Raw genomic sequence first — 27896 nt, forward strand, 5'->3', positions numbered from 1 at the left:
GGGACCGTACTGCAATGGATGCAGGAGAACGGGCTGAGGCTGAACCCGGACAAGACGGAGGTACTAAGGGTGGGTGCCCCCACAGTCGGGAACTTGGGAAACTCCCTCTCTTTTGGGGAGGTGACCCTTCCCGCTAAGGATGGGGTCCGCAGCTTGGGAATCCATCTTGACCCGGCGCTCACTATGGAATTCCAGGTGACGTCGGTGGTCCGAACCGCCTTTTACCATCTGAGGCGGGTGGCCCAGCTGCGGCCCTATCTTGATTATTATTATTATTATTATGTATTTTATTTCTATCCCGCCTATCTGGTCGTGTTAGGACCACTCTAGGCGGCTAACAACATAAAAGTAATACATTAATATACAAATAAAACCATTATACATAACAAAAAACTAAACAGTATGGGAAAGCTGTAGGAAAAGGGAAGAGTCGTCAGGAGTTATCAGTTGGGAAGGCCTGCCTAAACATCCATGTTTTTAATTGTTTCTTAAAAATACCCAGCGAGGGGGCGCTCACCACTTTGGTGCACGCGCTCGTAATCTCAAGATTAGACTACTGTAATGCGCTCTACGTGGGGCTACCTTTGAGGCTGCTGCGGAAACTTCAGGTGGTGCAGAACGCGGCGGCCAGACTCCTTAGTGGGGTGAAAAAATTCCAACATATCTCACCCACTCTGGACGCATTGCACTGGCTGCCCATCCGATTCCGCATCGACTTCAAGGTGTTGATGCTCACGTACAAAGCCCTAAATGGTTTAGGGCCTCGATATTTGGCGGAACGCCTTCTACCACCAAGTTCTACCCGTCTCACTCGCGCGAGCCAGGAGGTGAGGTTGAGGAGCCTAACGCCGAGGGAGGCCCGGAAGGAGAAGACAAGAAATCGGGCCTTCTCGCCTCTGGAACAACCTTCCCCCGGACATTCGCGCGGCCCCCTCGCTGGGTATTTTTAAAAAGCAATTAAAGACAATGATGTTTCGGCAGGCCTTCCCCCCCACCCCCCCTTAGGTAATCCTGATTTTCCATTTTTCTTTTTCTTAGTTTATAATTTTATGGTTGAAAGTTTTCTTCTTTGTAAATTCGTTTTTAGTCATTGTTGTACCCCTGTTGTGAGCCGCCTAGAGTGGTCTATTGACTAGATAGGCGGGATATAAATAAAATAAATAAAATAAATAAATAATAAATAAATAAATAAATAACGATTGCAAGCATTTAAAACAGGTTCCAAACATTGTAAGACACTTAAAAATGAGCGAAAATGGACATTGGAATGGACTTCAAAAGCACTGACGCCGGCTTCAGTGCTTTTTAAGCTCTTCCATTTTCGCTCATTTTTAAGTGTCTTACAATGTCTGGAACCTGTTTTAAATGCTTGCAATTGTTAGCCCACCTCCTGAAACCTATGCAACCTTAATGTGGTGTTGTTCTGAGTCGTCGTTAATTTTTGGTGATTTTTTGTTTTCTCTCTCATTGAAATGCATTCCCTTAAAAGGGAAACGGAGATCAAAGAGCCCTTTCCGATCTCCCTTTTCGCTCCTGTAAAAGTATCTTAAACTGTTTGAAGCCTGTTTTAAATGCTTGCAATCGTTAGCCCACCTCCTGAAACCTATCCAAACTTACAGTGGGGTCTTGACTTGAGAACTTAATCCGTATTGGAAGGCAGTTCTCAAGTCAAAAAGTTCTCAAGTCAAATCTGCATTTCCCATAGGAATGCATTGAAAACCATTTGATCCGTATCTGCTCTTCTCCGTCCATAGAAATTAATGGGAAGCTGCTATTCCTTCTTCGACCACTGGAGGGGGATATTTTGTTTCTTTTTTTCTTAGGTCAAGAAAGGTTCAGGGAAGGCAGGGAAAATACAGTCCAGGCAGTACAGTGGACCCTTGACTTACAGAATTAATCCGTATTGGAACGGTGGCTGCAGGTCAAAAAGTCTGTAGGTCAAGTCTCCATTGAGCTACAGTGCATTGAAAACCGATTAATCCCGTAACAGGCCGTTTTTGTTCCATTTTGGTTTTTTTCTGGTCTGTAAATCAAATCTCAGTCTGCAAGTCAAATCTAAATTTTGCGGCCAGAGAAGTCTGTAACTCAAAAAGTCTGTAAGTCAAGCCGTCTGTAAGTCAAGGGTCCACTGTAATTTGGTGTTGTTCTGAGTCGTTGTTAATTTTTGGTGATTTTTTGTTTTTCCCTCATTGAACTCTATTGAACTGTCCGTCCAATGCATTTCAATGAGAGAGAAAACAAAAAATCACCAAAAATTAACGAAGACTCAGAACAACACCAAATTAAGTTTGCATAGGTTTCAGGAGGTGGGCTAACGATTGCAAGCATTTAAAACAGGCTTCAAACAGTTTAAGACACTTTTACAGGAGCAAAAAGGGAGATCGGAAAGGGCTCTTTGATCTCCGTTTCCCTTTTAAAGCTCTTTCCAATCTTGCAATCGTTAGCCCACCTCCTGAAACCTATGCAAACTTAATTTGGTGTTGTTCTGAGTCGTCGTTAATTTTTGGTGATTTTTTTTCTCTCTCATTGAAAAGCATTGGACGGATGCTTTTCAATGACTCAGAACAACACCAAATTAAGTTTGCATAGGTTTCACGAGGTGGGCTAATGATTGCAAGCATTAATCTGTTCCAATTGGAACGGTTTAACCGGTTTTCAATGCATTCCTATGGGAAATGGTGTTTCACTTAACAATGTTTTCACATAACGATTTTTTTTATGGAACCAATTAACATCGTTAAGCGAGGCACCACTGTACTTGCTTATAAAATAATCAAACATGAACAGCTATGCTAATAGAACTTTTCAGCTATTATTGATGGGAGTGATCTCAATCATTTGCTGTAATTGCTCATTCCTCCCCTCTGATGCCTAATAACTATCAAAATATGAAAAAATGAATCTAATTATAGAAGCTGTTTTATGGCACAGCTTAAAAAAACGTAAGAAGGATAATTTGGGACTGCATTTATATAACTTATCCATGGCATCTGATTACATAATCTCAAAGGACAACTGTCCTAATAACTGAAAATGTCTCAGTAGGCCTGCTGGGGGAAAACAAAGAATGGTAACAAAATAAGTAAATAAACCTGCTGATACTTAAAAATTAAGCAAAATAACTCCTTACCACATCCCTTAGCTTAATGTGCAAAATTCTTACTCTTTTGATAACATTTTTATTTTGTGTACAAGGTACCTCACTGTCTGTTGACAATGAAAGTGCACAATACTCATTTCGGAAATTAAACAAATGAATAAAACTGACTTGAATATGTTTACATTGTTGGGCATTCTGATGTCCAAAGGAGAATGCTGTCATGTTTCTTACAATGCCTTAATATTTGCTGATACAACAAAAGAAATACTATATTTCTTTCACATATTTTGCATCTTAGATACCTATAGTTCTCATTTTCCATGAGACTGGCTGTTAAGCATGAAGCAGTTAAAAGTAATAGGACACAGGAAACCTAGATAAAGCCACCCAAACTCGAACTGTACTCTGCAGGCCATGTGTAAATATCTATCTCTCACTTAACCATTTTCCTCTTATACTTTCTGTACCATATAGTTCACTATCATTTTATAGCTCTTTCACAAAAAGATTCTCCCTCAGCAATAAACTTTGTGGGTTTTATTTCACATATAGAGTGCTCTTTGCTGCCAAAAAGGCTTCTGTTATTAATACAACAGAAGATATATTTTATTTTTCGGTTTCTCCTCCTTTCTGCATTCTGAATGATCTGTTCTGGAGTGCTTGGGAACATGATGGAATACAGTGATTGGTGGAAACAGCAAGAAGTGCTTCCTCTTATTTTTCTGAACAGTCTTCTGTCAGTGGATTGGCGTGTCTTGGATATACAGTAATCCTACTTTGTGTATAATTTTAAATCTGGCCTGCCACCCAAGGTGAAAATATTTTTAAGAGGACCACTTCATTCACACTACAAAAGGTTAATTAACTACCCTTAGCTTAAAACATTACTATGTTCAAAGTTTTTTTAATGGTACATGATTAAAAGTAATACAAACCAGAGAAAGAAAGAAAACAGGAAATACAAGTTTCCTACCTTGGGAAAGAAACACCCAGTTTCTGCAAGGACCACATGTAAGCAAAAACCCCTGAAGCAAAAATACCCCTGAAGAAGTACGGCATATCTTAAAGGTAAGTGGACAAGAGTATTTGGGAACTACAGTGGACCCTCGACTTACAGACAGCTCAACTTACAGACTTTTCAAGTTACAGACTTCTCTGGCCGCAAAATGTAGGTTCTACTTGCAGCCAGAGAATCGACCTACAGACTAGAAAAAAACCAAAATGGAACAAAAATGGGGAAAAACGGCCGGTTACGGGATTAATGGGTTTTCAATGCATTGTAGGTCAATGGAGACTCGACCTACAGACTTTTCGACCTGCAGCCACCGTTCCAATACGGATTAATTCCGTAAGTAGAGGGTCCACTGTAAAGCGCCATACACATCTTCTGGAATACTGCCCTAAGGCAGCTGATGAGACTTACCGAGTCTATGATTGTAGCTATTCGCATTCATATACAAATGTCCACGCACAAGTGGTGATAACGAGGGTCCACTCACTGATCCACCGCTGCCGCGGACGCCACAATTCTTCTAATAGCTCTCTAGAACACGATCAGTGAGCCACTCTTCGACCTTACAGTGACACTTGTCCTCCCGCCTCCTGGCACGAGTGCCTAGCTGATGGCGATCTGTGGAGCCATTAGAAGAATCGCAGCGCCTGTGACAGATCGGTGAGTGGACAGTCCAGCCCCATGGAGCTGGACCCTCGTTATCACCACCTGCGCAGGGATACTCATATACAAATACCCCCATCTCTAATTGCAGCCAATACTCTCCTTATACAAGACCTCTTCCCTATTATCTTCACAATAGATCTTTGAAAGATCCTGAAATAGAATGAGGGGTCCCAGACTAAGTACTCAGTGTCACAAGTGAGTAGAGAACTTTACCTATACCAGTGATGGCGAAACGTTTTGAGCCCAAGGGCCCAAACTGCAACACAAAACCAAATTATATGTTTCAAAGTGCCAACACTGCTATTAAACCTGAATACTGAGGTGTTACAGTGGGCCCTCGAGTTACGAACGGCCCTAGTTACGAACATTTCGCATTACGAACCCGATCTCATCGCAAGTAGTAAGCCCCACTTGCGAACACAGATCAGGTTATGAACCCAAAAGGCAGGGAGAAAGGGCGGGAAATTCAAATTTCCTGCCCTTCCTCCCTGCCTTTGGAGCTTTCAAAAGGCTTCCTCCGACATTGGAGGAAGCCTTCTGAAACCTCTGAAGCCAAAAAGGCAGGGAGAAAGCACGGGAAGTTTGAACTTCCCACGCTTTCTCCCTGTCTTCTTGGCTTCGGAAGCAAGCTGGCCGGCCAGGGAGAAATCGGCTCCCTCCTTTCAACTGATGCTGACTCCATGCTGGGCTGAGCTCAGCCGGCGCGAAGGGGACTCACCATCTGGTGGAAGGAGGGAGCCAATTCCTCCCCGGCCAGCCAGCTTGCTTCTCGTTTGGAAAAGCAAGCCGATCGGCCAGGGAGAAATCAGCTCCCTCCTTTCACCCGATGCTGAGTCCTCTTTGGGCTGGGCTGAGCTCAGCCGCGCGAAGGGGACTCAGCATCGGGTGAAAGGAGGGAGCTGATTTCTCCCGGCAGCCCGGCTTGCTTCCGAAGCCGCCCATCACAGGGCTTGCACGCCATCATGGGAGATCTCCCTGGGGGTCCTCACCGCCGCAATCAGTGCCTTCAGAGGTTTCAAAGGGCTTTCCACGACATCGGAGGAAGCCCTTTGAAAGATCCAAAGGCAGCAGAGCGCCCAGCGGCTAGAGCAGCCCGGGCGCCTGGCCGCTTGCCCCTGCCGCGCAGAACCAGCGGAGGGCTGGGAGGCTAGAGCCGCTGCACAGATGCAGCGGAAGGCCGGGAGGCTAGAGCAGATCGGGCGCCTGGCCGCTCGCCCCCACCACGCGGAACCAGCGGAGGGCCGGGAGGCTAGAGCACCCCGGGCGCCTGGCCGCTCGCCCCCGCTGCACGGAACCAGCGGAGGGCCGGGAGGCTAGAGGAGGCTGGGCGCCTGGCCACTCGCCCCCGGCCGTGCGGAGCCAGCAGAGCGCCGAGAGGCTTCGGAATGGTAAGTCCTTTTTTTAAAACTTTTCTATGTGGGCTTTGGAGGGTGGGTTTGTACTGGGGGGGTTATGTTTCTGTGGTTTTTTTTTTTTTTGGCAGTCCAAACATGGGACTTGCTCTTTGTATTTTTATATATATATATATATATTTAAATGCTGGAATGGATTAATTCCGTTCCCATGCATTTCAATGGGAAATGGTAGGTCGACTTACGAACTTTCCGAGGTACGAGCGTCCTCCCAGAACGGATTAAGTTCGTAAGTCGAGGGCCCACTGTAGTTTAGATACAAACAACAACTGGCCTTGCACTGCAAGGGTTAATTTTTTTTTTTTCTAGGAGCGGTATTAACAGAGAAATACTTACCGGTCCTCCAATCCCGCATCAGGCTAGATTGGTAATAGACACAATTGCACCCCTCCACTCGACCACTACACAAGCAGAGGGGAGTACCAAAATCCAGAATCGGAGCATGGGTAAGTATTTCTCGATGGCAACTTCTGGCTTGAGTGCCCACAGAGGGGGCTCTCCGTGCCAGCTGTGGCATGTGTGCCATAGGTTCACCATCACTGAACTATATGGTATTTAACAGCTGAGTCCACCGTCTCCTTAAAACTATTCTACATTTCTGATGCTCCATTTAAGATAGAAGAGAGACACTATTAGCACTGTGCTGCATGATCTAGGAATAGTAAGACTGTAGACTTAGAATCACATATGGGAATGGGCTTCTCGAAAAAGAGCAGTATATAAGTAACCAATTCCTGGACACACATTAATGAGCTTATTGTTCTTTAGTTAAGTCGTGTTTGACTCTTCATGGCCCCATGGACCAGAGTACGCCAGGCCCTCCTGCCTCCCGGAGTTTGGTCAAATTCATGTTGGTAGCATCAGTGACACTGTCCAACCATCTCGTCCTCTGTCGTCCCCTTATACTCTTGCCCTCACACTTTCCCAACATCAGGGTCTTTTCCAGGGAGTCTTCTCTTCTCATGAGATGACCAAAGTATTGGAGCCTCAGCTTTCGGATCTATCCTTCCAGTGAGCACTCAGGGTTGATTTCTTTCAGAATGGATAGGTTTGTTCTCCTTGCAGTCCAGGGAACTCTCAAGAGTCTCCTCCAGCACCACAATTCAAAAGCATCAATTCTTCAGCGGTCAGCCTTCTTTATGGACCAGCTCTCACGTCCATACAACACTACTAGAAAAACCACAGCTTTGACTATGCAGACCTTTGTTGGCAAGGTGATGTCTCTGCTTTTTAAGATGCTGTTGAGGTTTCTCATTGCATTCCTCCCAAGAAGCAGATGTGTTTTAATTTCGTGGCTGATGTAATCATCTGCAGTGATCATGGAGCCCAAGAAGATAAAATCTCTCACTGTCTCCATATCTTCCCTTTCTATTTGCCAGGAGGTGATGTTAGGTTTTTTTTTTGTTTTTGTTTTTTTGATGTTGAGCTTTTGGAGCTCTCCTCTTTCACCCTTATTAAGAGGTTCTTTAATTCCTCCTCACTTTCTGCCATCAGAGTGATATCATCTGCATATCGGAGGTTGTTGATATTTTTTTCCAGCTAGCTTAATTCCTGCTTCGGATTCATCCAGTCCTGTCTTTCACATGATGTATTCTGCATATAAGTTAAATAAGCAGGGAGACAATATACAGCCTTGTCGTACTCCTCTCCCAATTTTGAAACAATCAGTTGTACCATATCCAGTTCTGTTGCTTCCACGTACAGATTTCTCAGGAGATAAGATCACAAGATGGCGCCGGTGCCGGGCGGTTAGCGTTTTCTCCACTGCTCCAGCTGCCTCTCGGTTTTCTTTCTTCCTTTTTCTTCTTTCTTTTTCCTGCTCCCCCTCTTCTCCCCCCCTTTCCCTTGCTTGCTGGTGCCCAACTCACTGGGCGAGACGTGGAGTGCCGGGCAGGACCTCCGAACACGGAGCCGCTGAGGATCCGAAACACAGAGTTGCCGCTGGCTCAGAGTCGCGGAGCTTACAGCTGGTTTGCCGCTTGTTGCTGGAGTCCGGGACCTCGGTAGTTGAAGCCCTGTCTTACTGCTCGTGAGGCTGGTGAGCCGGAGGGAAGTCGAAGCCGGAGGGGAATCGAAGGGGAGCGCGACTCAGCTGGACGATCCAGCCGACCCTCAAGGAGACCATTGGAGGGAAAGGACTTGGAGGCTGGAGACTCGCACCCCCCCAGGGCCCCGCTGGACTCAGCTGCGGAAAGGACCCAGAGGGAAAGAACCCAGAGGGAAGGACCATCGGAGGGAAGGAACTTAGAGGCTGGTGGGTCACGTCTCCTCCCCCCCTTGCTGGGATCTGGACGACTTCATCGGAGGGAAAGGATCCAAGGCTGGAGGTCAGCGTTCACTCCCCCCCAGATCCCAGCTTCATTAGCATGCCTGCAATCGAAGTCTGCAGCCAGGGCAGCTGGATTTTCTGTGCCTGGTTGTGGCGAAGATTTCTAACTTTTTGGCTCGCTAGTGTGCAGGGCTGTGGGGGGGGATTCAGGGTGAATGTGAGCGAGTGTGAATTGTTTGTCCTGCTCCCTGGCTGGCTGGTTGCCATGTTGGATCTCCAGGGGACAGGACTTTCCCTAGAAATGGCTCGCTCACTCCCCCTCCATTGGAACACCTGCAGATACGCTCTGCCCCCACACATGGTGGGGGTAGGGCCAGTGACTGAAACAGCTTGGCTCACCATCGTGCTCAGGAGTAAGAACTCTGAGTTAAACTCCACGAGTAACATTCTCACTCTACCTCTAGCATCCGTTCTTATAACATCTAAAACAACATCGAAACTGACATTATTGAATAGACAAGGTTGTGTGGAGGAGAAGGGAGGACCAGGATTATATGTGGGGCTTTAGCACGTGATTTGTCTAAAAATTTATTTTAATTTTATACACATGGGATTTATAATTTGGGATTCTTATTATTTTTGTACTTCTTTTATTTTATAGTATATATTTGTTCTTATTAATTTAGGGATTGAATTATTTTTTCTTTCTCTTTTTCTTTCTTTTTTCCTTTCCTGGATATGGAGTGGAAGGCCTGTTCGCCCAGCCAGGGGCCTTTTAACATTCCTGTGATCGCGGGTAGAGGAAGATATGGCGTTGGCTCCGTCCCTACTCGTGCCAGAAGAATGATGGACAGATGCTTAAAGGCTGTTCATTGTTCCGAGACGGTGACCAACCCCCAGTACCGAGGTAGCCAGACCAGTCAGCCCTCCACTCTATGCCTGGTGTTGTTAAATGCCAGGTCTGTATCCAATAAGGCCCAGGTAATTCACGACCTTATCCTGGAGGAGGATGCAGACCTGGCATGCATAACCGAGACGTGGATTGGCGGGGAGGGGGGTCCTCCCCTGGCTCTCATCTGTCCACCCGGTTATGCCGTCCAGCACCAGGGTAGACTGGAGGGCGGGGAGGGGGGGTAGCCATTGTTTATAAATCCAGCTTACAGGTTACTAGGTGCTCCTCGGTGGTAAAGCCAGGTCTAGAGGCACTCCACGTGTCGACTGGGGCCAGGGATGGAATTGGGATTTTGCTGTGCCATTGCGCTCCCTGTAGTCCAGCGACTTCCCTTCCGGAGCTGGCCGACTTTGTCTCTGCGGCATTGTTGGGATCCCCGAGGCTTTTGGTCTTGGGTGATTTCAACGTGCATGCGGAGGCAGAGGTTACTGGGCCAGCTCTTGAGTTCCTGGAAACCATTGCTTCCTTGAACATGTCCCAACATGTCAACGGCTCCATCCAAGTGGGTGGCCATACGTTGGACCTGGTCTTTTCCATCAATTGGAGCGAGTGTGGTCTGGTGGTGACCGACCTTGTGTCGCTCCCCTTGCCATGGTCAGATCACCATCTGGTAAAATGTAACATTTCCGTGGTTCTCCCCCCTCGCAGGGAGCAGGGACCTATTTCTATGGTCCGCCCTCGAAGGCTACTAGATCCAACCCTTAGGACCTCGATACTTGGCGGAACGCCTACTTCCACCAAGATCTACCCAGATCACCCGCGCGAGTCAGGAGGTGAGGCTGAGGAGCCTGACGCCAAGAGAGCCCCGGAAGGAGAAGACACAAAACCGGGCCTTCTCGGCGGTGGCTCCTTGCCTTTGGAACAATCTCCCTCCGGGAATTTGCGCGGCCCCTACGCTGGGCATCTTCAAAACCCAATTAAAAACATGGTTATTCATTCAGGCCTTCCCTAGAGCCAATTCTTGATTTTCTTATTATTATTATTTTTCCTATTTTTTAGTTTATTCTAGTTGTTTTGTATTAGCCATGTATTTGTTGTGTTTTATTGTTTAATTTTATATTGGAAGCTGCCTAGAGTGGTCCATCGGTCCAGATAGGCGGGGGTATAAATCAAACAATCAAACAAACAAACAAACAAACAAATAAATAAGGTGGTCAGGCACTCCCATTTCTTTAAGAACTTGCCATAGTTTGCTATGGTCCACACAGTCAAAGATTTTTGCGTAGTCAATGAAGCAGAACTAGATGTTTTTCTGGAACTCTCTGGCTTTCTCCATATCCAGAGCATGTTAGCTATTTGGTCTCTAGTTCCTCTGCCCCTTCAAAATCCAGCTTGTAGTTCTGGGAGTTTTTAGTCCACGTACTAGTGAAGCCTACCTTGGAGGATTTTGAGCATAACCTTGCTAGCGTGGGAAATGAGTGCAATTGTACGGTAGTTGGAGCATTCTTTGGCACTGCCCTTCTTTGGTATTGGGATGTAGACTGATCTTTTCCAGTCCTCTGGCCACTGTTGAGTTTTCCAAACTTGCTGGCATATTGAGTGTAGCACCTTAATAGCATCATATTTTAAGATTTTAAATAGTTCAACTGGAATGCCATCACCTCCACTGACCTTGTTGTTAGCCATGCTTCCTAAGGCCCACTTGACTTCACTCTCCAGGATGTCTGGCTCAAGGTCAGCAACCAGACTATCTGGGTTGTCCGGGACATCTAGATCTTTCTGGTATAATTCCTCTGTGTATTCTTGCCAACTATTCTTGATGTCTTCTGCTTCTGTTAGGTCCCCACCATTTTTGTCCTTTATCATGTCCATCTTTGCACAAAAGGTTCCTTTAATATCTCCAGTTTTCTTGAACAGATCTCTCGCTTTTCCCTTTCTATTATTTCCCTCTATTTCTTTGCACTGTTCATTTAAGAAGGCCCTTTTACATTCAATTTTCTGTAACTTTCCCTATCTCGCTTGCATTTTGTTTCCCCTCCCTTCTCTGCTATTTGTAAGGCCTCGATGGTCAGCCACTTTGCTTTCTTGCATTTCCTTTTCTTTGGGATGGTTTTTGTTGATGCCTCCTGTACAATGTTATAAGCCTCCAAGCATAGTTCTTCAGGCACTCTGTCCACTAAATCTAGTTCCTTAAATCTGTTCACTTCCACTGTGTATTCATAAGGGATTTGGTTTAGATTATACCTGACTAGCCCAGTGGTTTTTCCTACTTTGTTCAGTTTAAGCTTGAGTTTTGCTATAACAAGCGGATGATTAGAGCTACAATCAGCTGCAGGTCTTGTTTTTGCTGACTGAGTTTCTCCATCTTTGGCTGCAGAGAATATAATAAATCTGATTTTAATATTGCCCATCTGGTGATGTCCATGTGTAGAGTCGCCTCGTGTTGTTGGAAAAGAGTGTTTGTGATGACCAGCTGTTCTCTTGACCAAACTCTATTAGCCTTTGCCTTGCTTCGTTTTGAATTCCAAAGCCAAACTTACCTGTTGTTCCTTTTATCTCTTGACTTCCTACTTTAGTATTCCAGTCCCCTATAATGACAAGAACATCTTTCTTTGGTGCCAGTTCTAGGTGTTGTAAATCTTCAAAAAATTGGTCAATTTCAGCCTCTTCACCATTGGTGGTTGGTGCATAAACATGGATTACTGTGATTTTGAAAGGTCTGCCTTGGATTTCAATTGAAATAATTCTATCATTTTTGAGATTGTACCCCAGTACAGCTTTTCCCACTCCTCTGTTGATTATAAGGGCTACTCCATTTCTTCTACATGAGTTTTGCCCACAACAGTAGACAATCGTCTGAATTGAATTCGCCCATTCCCGTCCATTTTAGTTCACTGATGCCCAGGGTGTCAATGTGTATTCTTGCCATCTCCTGCTTGATCACATCCAGCTTGCCAAGGTTCATAGATCTTACATTCCAGGTTCCTATACAGTATTTTTCTTTGCAGCATCAGACTTTCACTTCCAGGCACGTCCGCAGCTAAGCGTTCTTTCGGCTTTGGCCCAACCACTTCATTAGCTCTGGAACTACCTGTACTTGTCCTCCACTCTTCCTCAGTAGCATGTTGGATGCCTTCTGACCTGAGGCGCTCATCTTCCAACGTCATATCTTTTAGCTTTTTGTTTCTGTCCATGGGGTTTTCTTGGCAAAGATACTGGAGTGGCTTGCCAGTTCCTGCTCAAGGTCGATCACGTTTAGTCAGAATTCTCCACTGTCTGTCTTGGGTGTCCCTGCATAGCATAGCCCATAGTTTCTCTGAATTACTCAAGCCCCTTCGCCATGACAAGGCAGCAATCCGTGAAGGAGATTAATGAACTACTTCACAGTTATGAGAGCAAGCGCCATAAATATTACTACACATTAATTTACACAATGACTAACGTTAAAATACTGAGACTACTTAGGTTTGCTGTTTTCTAGGAATGCTGTAAATTATGTTTTTATTTATTAATAAGTATTGCTTTACCTTCAATTGCTTCTTACCACACCTACTATAACTGTACACTTGCCTATCTAATCTGGTAAAACATTTTTATTTGGTAAAAGATATTTTCATTTGGTGAATGAAAGCAAAAAGCTAGGGAAAGCTGTGGTTTCTATTACTTCTGAATTCAACAATCTTTTTTTTAATTACAAAAGCAAAGTCAAACATTATGAAGAACTGATCTCAAGAGCATTAGACATGCATAAAGCTGTTCAGGCTGCAACTCCAAGTCCAAAGGGCAATACTGTTCTCTGGATACAATACCAGTTATAGCACAACACAGAGCCCAAGTCTATGTATTCGTTCTGAATGGCTGTTACCAGAACTAGAGTACAGTGGTGTCTCGCATAGCGAACGCTTCGCTATGCGATGAAACCGCACAACGAGGGGTCCCGGGCCATCGCTGGAGCGTTCGCTCAGCGATGGCCCCTATGGGCTTTTTTCGCTATGCGATGATCGCGCGGACGCGATCAAAGCATAGCGAACAGCTGATCGGCGGTTCCAAAATGGCCGCCGCTAAAACAAAATGGCGACCGCTGTTTTGCCTCGCTAACGAGGCATCCAAAATGGCCACCGCAATGGAGGAAACTCGCAGAACGGTGAGTTTTAAGTCCATAGGAACGTATTAAATCAGTTTTAATATGTTCCTATGGGCTTTTTTATTTCACTTAACGATGGATTCGCTGAGCGAGGGTTAATCCGGAACGGATTAACCTCGCTAAGCGAGGCACCACTGTATTATTCTCTGAGATAAAAAACTGTTTCTAGATAGAGAAACAGTCTTATATGGCACCTTTAACTTGAAAAAAATCATAGTAAAACCAGGACGTTTGGGTGTTTGACTGAAGAGGTTTCACCCCAGAACGTTTTCCCTCTGTGTTGTGACATCAATCGTACTAATAAAAGCAGGAAATACCATGGTTTTATTATTGTTCTATAAATCTCTCAATGAGTTAGGTACCTGGCTGTGGACTGAAAGACTGGGAGTTCAATTCTCACTGTGGTGTCCCAGCAGAAGAGCCATCCTGTGTATCCTTGGACAAGATGCACAGTCCCAGGACAACCATAGAAGGGAATACTAATAAAATATCTAAGTACAGTACACTGGTGCCTCGCTTAACGAGCGCACCGTACAACGGCGAAATCGCATAGCGATCCCTTTTTTGGGATCGCTAATGCGATCGCTCAACGACTTTTAGATAGGGCGAAACTCGCTTTGCGAAGATCGGTAAGCGAAACGCTTACCGATCTTCGCAAACGAAGCCCTGACGATCAGCTGTTCGGCGGACAAAATGGCCACCGGAATCCCCAAAATGACCGCGCGCAGTGTTTTCGCGCCCTCCCCTCGTTTAACGAGGGCACAAAAATGGCTGCCGGCCATAGGAAACTTCACTGAACGGTGAGTAAAGGAGCCTTTTGGAACGCATTAAACGATGTTTAATGCGTTCCAATGGCTTTCCCTGTCCCGTTCAGCAATGTTTCGCTATAGCGAAGGTTAATCCGAAACGGATTAACCTCGCTATGCGAGGCACCACTGTACTCTAGAAAGCTCTGATAAGGGACTTCGTAAGTCAGAATCAATTTGATAGCACAATTAATATTGTTCTATCTTGGAATCCAACTGAATGGAGTAAAAATGTTTTAAACAGTTTCGCAAATAAATTCAGGAAGTACAGTATACTGGAAAGTTTGAAAGATAACCTGATTAACATTCTCTGAGATCAGTTTCAACTTTCAGTCTATGATTATTTCAGAAAGTTATTTAAAGAAGCTAAATAGCACAAAAATTACATACCCATTTAATCAGTTTACTTCTAAGGCAACTGATTCTGGGTGACCAGAATGTTAATTGTCTTGCTCTTGAATTAGCTGTTCTTTTAAATATCAGTATCACATCAACACACTTGAGTACCAAAATCCAAAGACAGCAATTTTTGAACACTAAAGTCTAATCTTGCAGGTAGCATTTAGCCAACCTACTAAGTGTACAAGTCCTTAGAGCCAAATATTTTGCCAGTTTCACTTTCCAGGGCAATATCGAGTGCATACAGGTGTGCTGGTAATTCCACCACCCCCCACTTATGTTTTTATTAATCTGAACAATTTCTACAGGGAATATTTTGCCTAGAATGACTCTGCATGAAACAAGATATGCTCAAAGGTTATATACACACTGCAACATATTCAATATACATTAATTTTTATTAACTGTTTTATCCTTCATTTTAATCTACTTATAAGTATGGTATGTAATAGCAGCTTCCCCATTTCCTTTTCTTCCACACAAAAATTCAACAGAAACTTTATAAGATCTGCTGATGTACAGCTGAACAATCCATTCAAATAAATTTCTATGTCCTATATACTTTCCTTCACCACCTGCAATGGCATTACAATGGCTCAGTAATAACAGCACAGGGGCAAGAGGGCTAATGCAACATATTAACATGAGAGAGGAAAGTTTCCTCCCTTCTGCTAATGATGTGCTCTGACTACCTCCAGGAGACAAATGGTTGTGCTGGCTGATTAGCCATGTGATGGAGCCATTGTCAGGGAGAGAAAGTGCTCAGCAGCTTTAAAATTAAGATCTCTACAATGCAGCTGGCTCCAATAATATAAAGCATCCAAAATTAGCACAAACAGAAAACATGCCTCTGGTAGCCATGTGAAGAAGTCACAGAGGTTCTAATTAAGAACAAAGTCTTACTTTTTGGCATCTAAATTTTACAGAACAAGCAATCTCCATATAAGCAAAGCAAACAACTCAATCTACACAACGCCATGTTCATCTATAACCACATAGACTAAGTAATCAGAAATGGCAATTTGGGAATAACCAAGAAAGGTGCTTGGACCCATAGTGTTCCTAAAAACTAAAACTCTTTACATGAAACAACTGCTGACACCTGGAAATCCTGTGCACATTTACTTTTGGGCAGGTCCCTTTGAACTCAGTGGGATTTGCTTTGAAGAATGCACACATCCTTCATTCTTTCTGTTGGAAACTAAAGGTGGAAATAATTAAAAAAAAATTAAACAAACATTTGATCTTATATTCAAAGCTGATGGGAATTTTCTACCATATGGTGGGGGATATATATTTAAACCATTGGTTTAGTTAAACAGCTAGCATTTAGTACAATTGACCTGACCTCAAAAGCTACAGATGTACCCAAGCATTATTGAAAATGTACAATTTTTTCCAGCTACTATTTCTGTCCCACCCCAAAACATAGAGAAATACTACAGCACAGATTTCATATACAGATAGTTTTAACTTTACATTTTAATAAAATTTAGCTCAAGCCCCACACAAGGTCCAGAAAAGATTTTCCCCACCCCAAATCTTTACACTTGTTAACTTCTTTCCAGCAGCAAACAAGTTAATCTGACTCATTTACCAATTCTATTTGCCATAACAACAAGTGTATACCGTATTTTTCCATGTATACGTCCCCCCAATGTATAGGACGACCCCATAATTTTTACCCTTGCCGGAGGCAGAGGAGGAGTCAATAGGTAGCAGTGAGAGGCGGCAGAGCGCCGCTTCTCCTTTGCCTCCGTCTCCATCTCCTGCTGAGCCCGCAAGTGGGGCTTGAAGGAGACTGCAGCAGGAGGAGGACATGGAGACTCAGGCAAAGAAGCAGCCACGCCTGGCCACTTTTAATTATTTTAGGAAAAAGTATGGTTTTATACACAGAAAAATACGGTAATAATTATGTGCCATCAAATTGATTCCAACTGACAAACACACCTTCCAGAGTTATCTAGATAATAGAGTATTGAGCAGTAGTTTACCTTTCCCTACTTCTAGTGGTGTTCTGGCACTCTGCAGCTTGCAGAAGGCTACAGATGTTGGCTCTTCTCTTGGAAGGCACAGCAGGAAATAACACTAAATAGTAAATATTAGAAGGTGACAGAATGCAGATTTTTTTTTCAACACTAATCTAATGAAACAATGGGCAAAATCCAGTTCCGTAAAGTTATGCTGGCATAAACCAGATCCAGCGTTCAATCTGGTTTACGTTGGCATAACTTACACAACAGGATTTTGCCCATTATCTCTTACTCTGTGCCAACATTACTGCAGGATGAAACAAAGAGTACCAACAAAAGTTGTATCAGGTTTGGAAATAATTGAAATGCCCAGCCAAGAAGACTGATTAGAATCTGAGTCTAGGAAGTAGGAATGCAAACTATTTTTTCAAAAGTCAGTATGAAAAAAAGAAAAAGAAATAACAGATCTTGGTGAACCTATAACACTTAACATAAATATGTTTGTAAAAAAAAATCTGAGACATGCCTTATACTAAAACAGCTGAGAGGAGTAAAATGTCTGCAGCTAGGTATAAGGACATTAGAAGCCTGCTGCACTTGCAAGAATTACTGTGTTGAAAGCAAGTTCACTTGGGACATGGAGTTATCATCGACCATGGATCAACAACCAACCAATCTGTCAGCAACCTAAAATCAGCTAAATCACACAACTAAAGGCAGGGAAAGAAGAGCAACAATCTAGTAACAAGACAAGAGACAAGAGTAAATAAACAGAAAGAGTGGGAACAAGCTACAAGGTAAACAAGGGTTCAAACCACATGACACATTAAATACATGGCATGCAGCGGATCCTCTTTTCTCACACAACCGAATATGAACGGCTCTTATCCAGATCAGGATCAATATGCAAGTAGGAATGGTTTACTCCCCTGTACCTGCATGATTTTCTAAGTCCGCTCAACAGACACATACTGAGGCATAAGGTAAAAATGAAAAAGAAAAGTCTTCCACAGACATCAACTGAAACTCTTCTTTCTTTCCCTTTTCTGGGATGTTAATGGTAGTGAACATTAGAAAACAAGTGACAAAAGAAAGTCAGTCTGAAACTTCCCTATACCACTGTACCCTGCTGCTAAGACCATATGCTTACTTGTGAATAAACAATAAAATAAGCCCTGCTGAACTTGTTGAGATTTAGTTTTGGACAGACATGTACAGGACAGCACACAAGCACACCTGTAAAATAAGATCTACATGTCCCGACAGGTCTTTGTGCTATAGTGTCCCACTTTTCAGGTTGTCCTTCTCAGTGAGGCTTTTCCAGCACCAAGCAAAACCATTTCAGTTTTTCAGGCCTAGTGAGATCCTGTCTATTGCTACTGTGATTTTCCCCATTATTTACTGAACTAAGAATGTGTTTTTTTCTTCTATTTTAATTGCATTAATATTTAATATTTTCTTGTAAACTGCTTTGAGGATTTATCAAATATTATCTATTTATTTACTCATTCACATTAAATTATGACAAATATTTAAAAAAAGGTTCCCGTTGACATTTTAGTCAGTCGTGTTCGACTCTAGGGGGCGGTGCTCATCCCCGTTTCCAAGCCGTAGAGCCAGTGTTTGTCCGAAGACAGTTTCTGTTGTCACGTGGCCAGCGCAGCTATACACGGAACGCTGTTTACCTTCCCACCGAGATGGTACCTATTTATCTACTCGCATTTACATGCTTTCGAACTGCTAGGTTGGCGAGGAGCTGGGACAAAGCGACAGGAGCTCACTCCGTCACGTGGATTCGATCTTACGACAGCTGGTCTTCTAGCCCTGCAGCACACAAAGGCTTCTGCGGTTTAGCCCGCAGCGCCACCACGTCCCTTTATGACAAATATTATAAACACATAATCATAATTAAGACTCACTGGAAATACTACAAACACACAACCTTAAAACATTAGATGTACCTTCAATGTTTTGAAAATATTACATAAAAATACTAAAGTGATGTTTCAATTTAGCATCCATTGTAACATAGATATGCACAGTGATCCTTGCTTTCTAGAATACATTTACTTTCAAGAATGAATTAGCTGCTATCCAAACTACTTTCTGAGCACCAGAATGGAACCCCAAGAGCAGGAAAAATAAAACTATGCAATATCAAATGAAAAGAAGAAAACCCTGAAGCTGCAACCTGGATAAATTCTACCATAGGTCAAAAGCCACTTGTTATGGAAGAAATGTACACCTTTCTAAGTGACCTACATTCTACAACAGAGACCCACTGACCTACAGAACTGCTTGAAAGCTCAGAAACTAGGTCACTGGGTTTCACTGTTTTTAAGCATTACGCTATGGGAAAGACACACAGCGACTAACTCTAAAGACAACTGCACATCACAGAGGATCTCCACACGCAATGATCTAACTTTTCTGTAACCAGCTGTGTAGCACAGAACTATTAGCTTTCAAGTCATCAGACTGGCTTCTATTTTTTTTTAGGAACCAAGTAAAGATAGTATTCATTCTGAATAGACAAATGCTATAGTTTTCTGACTAACCTATCAGAATCTGCCAGGTCAGTGCAAGAAACACACAAACAATAAAGGTTTTGACTTTTCTTCCTACAAACTAGGTATGTTCACACAATAGTTCACCAGAGATCAAATTAAACACATAGCATGAATGGCTAAATAAAACGACAGTTTTCCTCCATGGCTTGTTTCGTGCTTCATACTACCCCAGGCACAGCTGCTGTTCTAGTTTGTTTGTGTGCCAATAGCCCAGAGACAAAATCACAGTTAATTTTAAGTTTGTGTGTGGACTGTTCTGTGGTTTCCACAGCATGTAAAAAAAAAAGTAAGTAGAACTCCACCATTTGTTTAGCTGGTTCCACTAGAAGTAGTAGTGATTGAACAGCATGCACCACCACACTACATGTTTCTGCAAGTCCGGATCCTACTGTGCCGTAAAAATGTGCCTACTGTTTTATCACAAAGTCGCAGGCATACAGAAGAATACATAGCCAGCTGTTGTAACCCTATTTAAAGATATTTTTAAATACTCATTTCAATTAAGGTCAGAAATAGATTGTGAAGTTACAGATGTTCTGATCTATAACTTCATAATATCTTACCATTAGCCAATAAGGGCTTCAGATTTGAGATCCAAACCACCTGCAGGGCCAAAAAGTTCTGCACCAAACTAGAATCATGGCACAGGAAAGGAATCCACTATATTATTATTCTCATTCTGCTACTTACAGAACTGTTCCTATTCTGCTAAAGCCTTTCCTGCGCTTAAATTCTTTATTTCACTTGGTACAAATTCGAGATGAGAGATGGACATGGAAGGGAACTAAAAGTAAAACAAATAAAAAAACCAGTATAACAGCACCAGTTTCACACAGTGTATGGCACCTTTTAAAATACTTTGAGTTTATTTCCCCAGCATACATCTCTGTAATATTCAAGAGGACTATTAAGTCACATAGGAAGCTGTACTCTACTGGGTCAAATCACTGGTCCCCCTAATATTGTGACCAATGAATACCAGCAACTCTCCAGGATTTCAGGCAAGAATCTTTCTACTCTACTGGAAAGGCCAGGCATTGAACCTGGGACATAAAGCTATGACTCTAAAAAGCACAGGGGTAGAGTACATATATTATGTACTTTCTTGCACATAGGAACCCAGTTCTTTTGGAGGTTCCCAATGTTCATATTCTGTCCTCCACTCCACTCCCTGTTCCAACATGGTCACATTTAAGACAACACATGCTTAAGGGGAAAAACTTAAAAACAATATTCAGAAACATGTAAAAGAGACCCAGGGTTTTACGATACATAGAAAATATCTAAAAAGTAGAGGAGAATATGACAGAGATGCTTTTTGCCTACCAAACAGTTCACTAATTCTGACAAGTTTTTTCTTGTAGAGATTGCTTAATTTTTAATCTAGATTGAAAATTTGGTATAGCTAGGCAAAGGGTAATGGAAGAACAGATTCTGAAAACCTTAAGGATCACTCCTTCACCCACCCATACATAGTTATGGATTGTAATTAGCTCATTTTCTATGCAATTAATCACCCATGAAGTTTTGCTGCAGGATTATGACTGTTTACAAAGTACTTAATCTACTGAGAAAACAAAGCAACAAGACATATTTGTAACTTGCAGATACCTGGAGCTTTCTACTTTCAAAAGTAATGACCAACTGTTACAGAATTATTTTATGTGTTCAGTCCTCTGGCAACTACTTGAGTTTAAGTTGTAGGACCATGGAAGATGTATCTCTTTTTCTAATTTCTGATAGCACTATATGAACAGATAAGATTGGTATAACATATTATCATCATTACTTAATTTGGTACCAACTTACAGAACACTTGTCAAAGAGGTTGTTCACAAATTTCATTTTAAAAACTTTGATGGAAATTAATTCTGACTATATCCTTATCAAATCTTGACAGCATCTTAAAAAGCAGAGACATCACCTTGCCAACAAAAGTCCGAATACTCAAAGCTATGGTTTTTCCTGTCATGATGTGTGGAAGTGAGAGCTGGACCCTAAAGAAAGCAGACCGCCGAAGAATTGATGCCTTTGAACTGTGGTGCTGGAGGAGACTCTTGAGAATCCCCTGGTCTGCAAGGAGAACAAACCTATCAATTCTAAAGGAAATCAACCCTGAGTGCTCACTGGAAGGACAGATCCTGAAGCTGAGGCTCCAATACTTTGGCCATCTAATGAGAAGAAAAGACTCCCTGGAAAAGACCCTGATGTTGGGAAAGTGTGATGGCAAGAGGAGAAGGGGACGACCGAGGATGAGATGGCTGGACAGTGTCTGCGAAGCAACCAACATGAATTTGACACAACTCCGGGAGGCAGTAGAAGATAGAAGGGCCTGGCGTGCTCTGGTCCATGGGGTCACGAAGAGTTGGACACGACTAAACGACGACGACGACATCCTTATCATGTTGCGTCCATTTCAATAACAGTCCTAAATCACTGCTGTCTTGTACCCGCTATTCAATTCAGAGTGTGAGACATGTTAAGGAAGGGAGGAATATATAATAACTCCCCCCCTTTTTTAGTGATTGCATTATACCATACTAAGAAAAGAAAATGTGAGAGTTCAACATATATCTCGATAAAAACAGACTGGATTCCCGCAATGTATACAACATATGCTCAGAAGTACTAATACAAAATACATAAAGCATATGAACATCTAAAATTTTAATTGTTCTTAGGGAAGATTGAATTACAGTGGGCCCTTGAGTTACGAACGGCCCTAGTTATGAACATTTCTGGTTGCAAACCCAATCTCATCGCAAGTAGTAAACCCTACTTGCAAACGCAGATCGGGTTACGAACCCAAAAGGCAGGGAAAAGGGTGGGAAATTCAAATTTCCTGCCCTTCCTCCCTGCCTTTGGAGCTTTCAAAAGGCTTCCTCCGACATTGGAGGAAGCCTTCGGAAACCTCTGAAGCCAAAAAGGCAGGGAGAAAGCACGGGAAGTTCGAAATTCCCACGCTTTCTCCCTGCCTTCTTGGCTTCGGAAGCAAGCTGGCCGGCCAGGGAGAAATTGGCTCCCTCCTTTCACCCGATGCTGAGTCTTCTTCGCGCTGGGCTGAGCTCAGCCGGCGCGAAGGGGACTCACCGTCAGGTGGAAGGAGGGAGCCGATTCCTCCCTGGCCAGCCAGCTTGCTTCTCGTTTGGAAAAGCAAGCTGGCCGGCCAGGGAGAAATCGGTTCCCTCCTTTCACCTGATGCTGAGTCCTCTTCGGGCTGGGCTGAGCTCAGCCGGCGCGAAGGGGACTCAGCATCGGGTGAAAGGAGGGAGCTGATTTCTCCCCAGCAGCCCGGCTTGCTTCCGAAGCCGCCCATCGCAGGGCTTGCATGCCACCATGGGAGACCTCCCTGGGGGTCCTCGCCACCGCAATCGGTGCCTTCAGAGGTTTCAAAGGGCTTTCCCCGACATCGGAGGAAGCCCTTTGAAAGTTCCAAAGGCAGCGGCGCGCCCAGCGGCTAGAACAGCCCGGGCACCTGGCCGCGTGCCCCTGCCGCGCAGAACCAGTGGAGGGCCGGGAGGCTAGAGCCGCCTGGGCGCCTGGGCGCTTGCCCCCGGCCGCGCAGAGCCAGCAGAGCGCCGGGAGGCTTCGAACTGGCAAGTCCTTTTTTTTTTTAACTTTTCTGTGTGGGTTTTGGAGGATGGGTTTGGACTGGGGGGGTTATGTTTCTGTGGTTTTTTTTTTTTCAGTCCCAACGTGGGACTTGCTCTTTTTAGTTTTATATATTTTTTGAAATGCTGGAACGGATTAATTCCGTTCCCATGCATTTCAATGGGAAATGGTAGGTCGACTTACGAACTTTCCAATGTACGAATGTCCTCCCAGAACAGATTAAGTTCGTAAGTCGAGGGCCCACTGTACAACTAAGTGACTAATATGAATTTTATTCCCATTATGAATAAAAAGCTGTACATTAGAAAGACCTCAGCATTTTCTTTAGTCATAGTAGCACAATAAAATAATGGTCTTCAGAACACAAAACAACAGTGGAAGATAAGAGCCACAAAGGCTCTGTGTTTTCTCCACTTCTTTCTCATAGTTTTCTTAAAGGGAAGCTAGCTATGACACAAGGAGAACGTTTAGTTATACAGTACAAGGAGGAGGAGAATCTGATATTTAGAGCAAAACGGGGTTACTGTGAAAAGAAACTGAGTCCTTCACTGCTCCTGAAGGATAATCTCCCTCTTCTGGGGCCAATTTTATCCCAATCCAGATTTGCTACTGTGGGGGAATAACAGTGGAAGAAACAAATTTAGCACGTTATTATTCAAACTCATTCTTCCTACTTTTTAATCGTTTGCTTTTTATGTGATTTGGGAACTTAAGTTTAACAGGTTTATTACTGTTACATTTAGTTTGGCCCTCAGAAGAGAGGAAAAATTCATAGCGCTAAAAACAACTGCAATATATGCCTTTTCTACGAGTATAAAACTGATAATGAACACAATGATTTCACAAACAAGATGCAACAGAAAAGATAAAACAGTAAAAAAAAAAAAGAAGCAACAGAAGGAATTCAAGAGCTGTACATATAGGTAATTATGTTCAAAATTGCTGAGACTTCTGGCTTTTTGTTAACGAGCATTGTGTTCATGCACATGGCTCCTCTCATCAGCACAAGCAGTTAAATTAAGACAGAAACCAGTATTTGCAGTTATATTTGAAACCACTCCTGGACTTCTTACGTTTTTAGAAGCCAAAAAAAACCCCAGAGAACCTACTTCAAACCCTGACTTCAGTATCTGATTGTTAGAGAAGTTTTTACTTTCTTGTTAGTCTTGTTGTTCCTAATAACTGGACGAGTCAGATAGGGCAAGTGGCAGCATACTCATGAATAATAACAATAAGCCAGAACTGCTAAAATTTGCGTTCCTTCCAGACACAGTAAGCACAAGAAAACCAACAAGAAGCAGACACTTCTAAAACTCAACGTGGAAACAAGATGTGCCTCTAACAATAAATGTCTAGCCAAAATAAACTATAAGTAGTTGGATATGAAAATATAGTAGTATTTTATCACTAGCAGCAGAATCTTCCCACTTCATGGAATTAACTCCCAGGTAGGTGTGCACAGAATTTTTTAAAAAAAAACTTTATTAAAATACTGCCATTTCTGTAACATATCTGAACTGCACAGTCACTCTGCACAGTAAAAACAAACACCAGAGAAAATTAACCTTTCTTTGAAGAATTTATATTATTTTTAAAACCTGACTATAAAGTCTCTTGCTCTATTGCTAAATTATTTATTATTCAAAAAAACCTGAAAAAATTAAGAGTCTTAAAAATGATGCTAAAATATCAGAATCCAAAATATTTGTAAGTCCTCCTCATGCTGTCTCCTCATGCATCTATGAATGTCCTAGAAATTTCAAGTATGTTTACACTCCTTAAACCTCCAAAAACAAGGTGAAATTCTCCTGAGATGAGATCACAATGACAACCCTCTATCCTGCTGCAATCTCCTTGCACCTTTGGCTTATTTCCATTTCTTCTTCCCTCCCCACCCCCAACCCCAAATATTCCTTTCTTGACCAGGGAAGCAATAGATGCTGTAGCATTAGAGTATGATAGACAGCTGCAATTTGCATAGTGAAGGTTAGGGAGACAGGGAGTTTCATAGACAGAGTGTGTGGATGTTTTCCCTTCTCCTATACTGCCATTTCAATATGTCACTTCCGTTGTACTGTATGTTCCAAAACTATAATGAAAAACCTTTAAAAAACACTTCCTGATTACTTTTGCACTTGAAACCTTATCTATATCTCAAGTCTGTTCTCAGATTTAAAGTGCATCAGGTGCACTTAGCAACCTATATGCAGATGTAGCTTTGTATGAAATACATTATCTTGCCAAATCATAACAATAAATATTTTATACTAAACTCATGTGAAAACTGTATGAGAATTTGTTGAGCACAATAGTTAAGAAAAATGTTTGTTTTCAGTAATGAATATCTTTTCAGTCCAATGTAGTTCACAGTAACCCTCATAACTCAACCCAAAGCCAATTAGCAAGGGTACAAAGGTACATCTGATGCCTTCTGAGTAGAAACAGGCAAACCAATATGGAGGTGACTCACTGAGATTACAGGTACATCATCCACTGACCTCCTACAACCCATTTATCATAAGTCATTTGTTTCAAATGTAGTGCTGGAAGACAGCTGTGCAGATACCCTGAACTGTCAGAAAGACAAACAAGTGGGTCCTGATCAAATCAAGCCTAAACTGTATCTGAAGGCAAAAAATGTTGAGGTTTGTTATGAGAAAGCAGGATTCTCAGGAAAAGACAGTAACGCTGGGAAAGGTGGAAGGCAGCAGGAAAAGAGGAAGACCAAATATAAGATGGACTTCTCCCCTAAAGTATAAGGCCTGAGTTTAAGAGCTGAGCAGGACTTTTGAGGACAGGTCATTTTGGAGTGCTCAGTCATAAGGTCTCCATAAGACTGAGGCAACTTGATGAAACATAAAATGTAGCAGATTCAAGAGCATCACAGAATATAAGAAATGCTTTCATCTTTCGTAATGCACTCTTTGAATAATATCACACACAGAGTTTTTAATCTTCCCTGCTCTGCTGAAGTACTGATAAAAAGGTGCAGCCATGACTGGGAGAAACTATTTACCTGACCCTCCTCCTCCTATGTCCTTCCAGAGCTGCCCTCCATTTTCAGGGATGGTCTCTTGTTCCTACGCAATCTGCAAGACAGCTCAGACTGAGACTTCTCCAAGTCAACTGAGTGGCCTGACTATATGTAGCTTTTGGGATAGGAGTGTGGATGATCTTTTCTAGGGAAACTGTGGCTGCAACGCCTGCCTCACCAATCTGCAAACATCTAAATCTAGATCCTACCCATTATAAGTCACTATAAAGTCAGAAGTGTTTGCCATTGAGTTGTTCTTAGAATTTCTGTAGAAGAAACAAGCAAATTATGTAATCGGATGCAAATATTCCAAATACAGCCAGAAAATGTACAATCACTGCTATACATTAAATATAGATATAAAACGTTCTCCCTAGACACCAACATATGTCATGTACGGTAACTCCAATATCAAGCCACAACTGAGTATTCAATATAAAAGTTCATACAACACTCAGCTACTACCAGTTGTTCACAACATTCAGTTTCAGTTTATATGTGTGAATTAAATATGTCCAGGGTATGAAACATCATAAGTACCACTGATGATCCTTTATTTAAAAAGGATAACATCACATCTTTCACTGAAAGCACACACTAAGTGCAGGTATTATTGACTTTGGTGGAACTGCACTCATACAAGCAAGTACCTAACTGGACTCAAAAACCAGATTCTTATGTTTACATTAGCTCTTTATTGTAGACAATTTATAATTTAAAAGCAACCAAAATCATACTAGTTGTAACAATCACTGGCAAAAATTACAGCTATGCAGTTACTGAAACCTTTCCATGATAACTGTACTGCTTTGTTTTAAATACATAATATATAGACTGAAATTCTACATAGGATGAAGTTCTTATATTTCACCTCACCTGTGCCTTTATTATGTTAGAGGACATGTTGTTTTCCCCTAAAAATATGAGAAAATACTATTTAAAAAGTAAAGAGTTTAGATTGGTTGCTATATACAGGAAATACCAAACTTCTGTATCCCCTGAGGAAACTATTCTTCAAGTTGTAATATGAGGATCTTCAAGTATTTTTAGCTCAACAGCTCAATCATTCATAAACATTAAACGAACCTAAGTTTGGAACCTAATTTTCAAAACCTAACCCCCCTAACATTTTCTTGACTAAAATGTGCAACAAGCTTTTTGACATACTTTAAATTAAAAATTGGATACATAAAGTTGAAAGAAAAGATCCAGCCCACATGCTACCACCTATAAAATGCTGATTCTACAAAATTATCTCCAAAAACATATACTGTCCCAAACAAAATCAACATATCTATTTGCAGCAGCAACAGGTATTGTGTGTGTGGGAATGGAAACATTTAATTACCAAAATATGGTTGTGGCTGGCAACATCATCAGATTCAGGGAGGGTAAATTAACTTTACTGTATTTTAGCCATTCAGTAAAACTAATGCCATCCAGAAAGCATGATGTGCTAAGTAAAGACATTAGTTACATGCAGGAATCCTAATCTATGATACTAAATACACTCATAGCAGAGAAAGTTCAAATGCAAAAATGTTTGTTTTCAAATGTACAGTATACATGTTTTGTTGTCACTCTGCCTTGCTCCAAATGCTAAAAGAATGTATTTTCAACAGATGCAAGCCAGGTAGCTCCTAGAAACAACCTATCATGTGCTATGTCACATAAGTGAATCTACCCACAAAAATGACAGCATTCCATCAAAATAAAAAGCATGTGACAACCACAGAGCAACTCTTATAATCTTCCAGATGTCTTATGGAGAAATACAAAATCAGAACACCCAATTCATCATTAACACTGTTTGTCATTTATTTAGCACTACTTGTAAGTGCTGAAAGGAACAGCCAACTCATTCATGACAGATTCAACAAGTTGAAAGATTTTTTAAAAGTAAATGTACATAATTGAACCATAAAGAAAAATGATATCTCAAGAAAGCTTCGTTGTTTTTACATTTCTGTTACATGAATGCATTTGTTGAGTGTCATATAGATGTAC

General features: G+C 42.3%; 1 protein-coding gene and 1 long non-coding RNA gene across 3 annotated transcripts in view; one reads left to right on the forward strand and one right to left on the reverse strand.

The window, feature by feature from the left end:
- RYBP (RING1 and YY1 binding protein) overlaps positions 1-27896 on the reverse strand; it is a 92735-nt gene that overhangs the window by 62093 nt on the left and 2746 nt on the right. The gene's annotated exons all lie outside the window — the stretch shown is intronic.
- Positions 22508-24403, forward strand: LOC140704342 (uncharacterized). Its single transcript, XR_012083483.2, has 2 exons — positions 22508-22763; positions 22829-24403. It is a non-coding gene; the product is annotated as an uncharacterized LOC140704342 (long non-coding RNA).

The sequence above is a fragment of the Pogona vitticeps genome, chromosome 2, assembly GCF_051106095.1.
Source record: "Pogona vitticeps strain Pit_001003342236 chromosome 2, PviZW2.1, whole genome shotgun sequence".
NCBI classification, from domain to species: domain Eukaryota; kingdom Metazoa; phylum Chordata; class Lepidosauria; order Squamata; family Agamidae; genus Pogona; species Pogona vitticeps.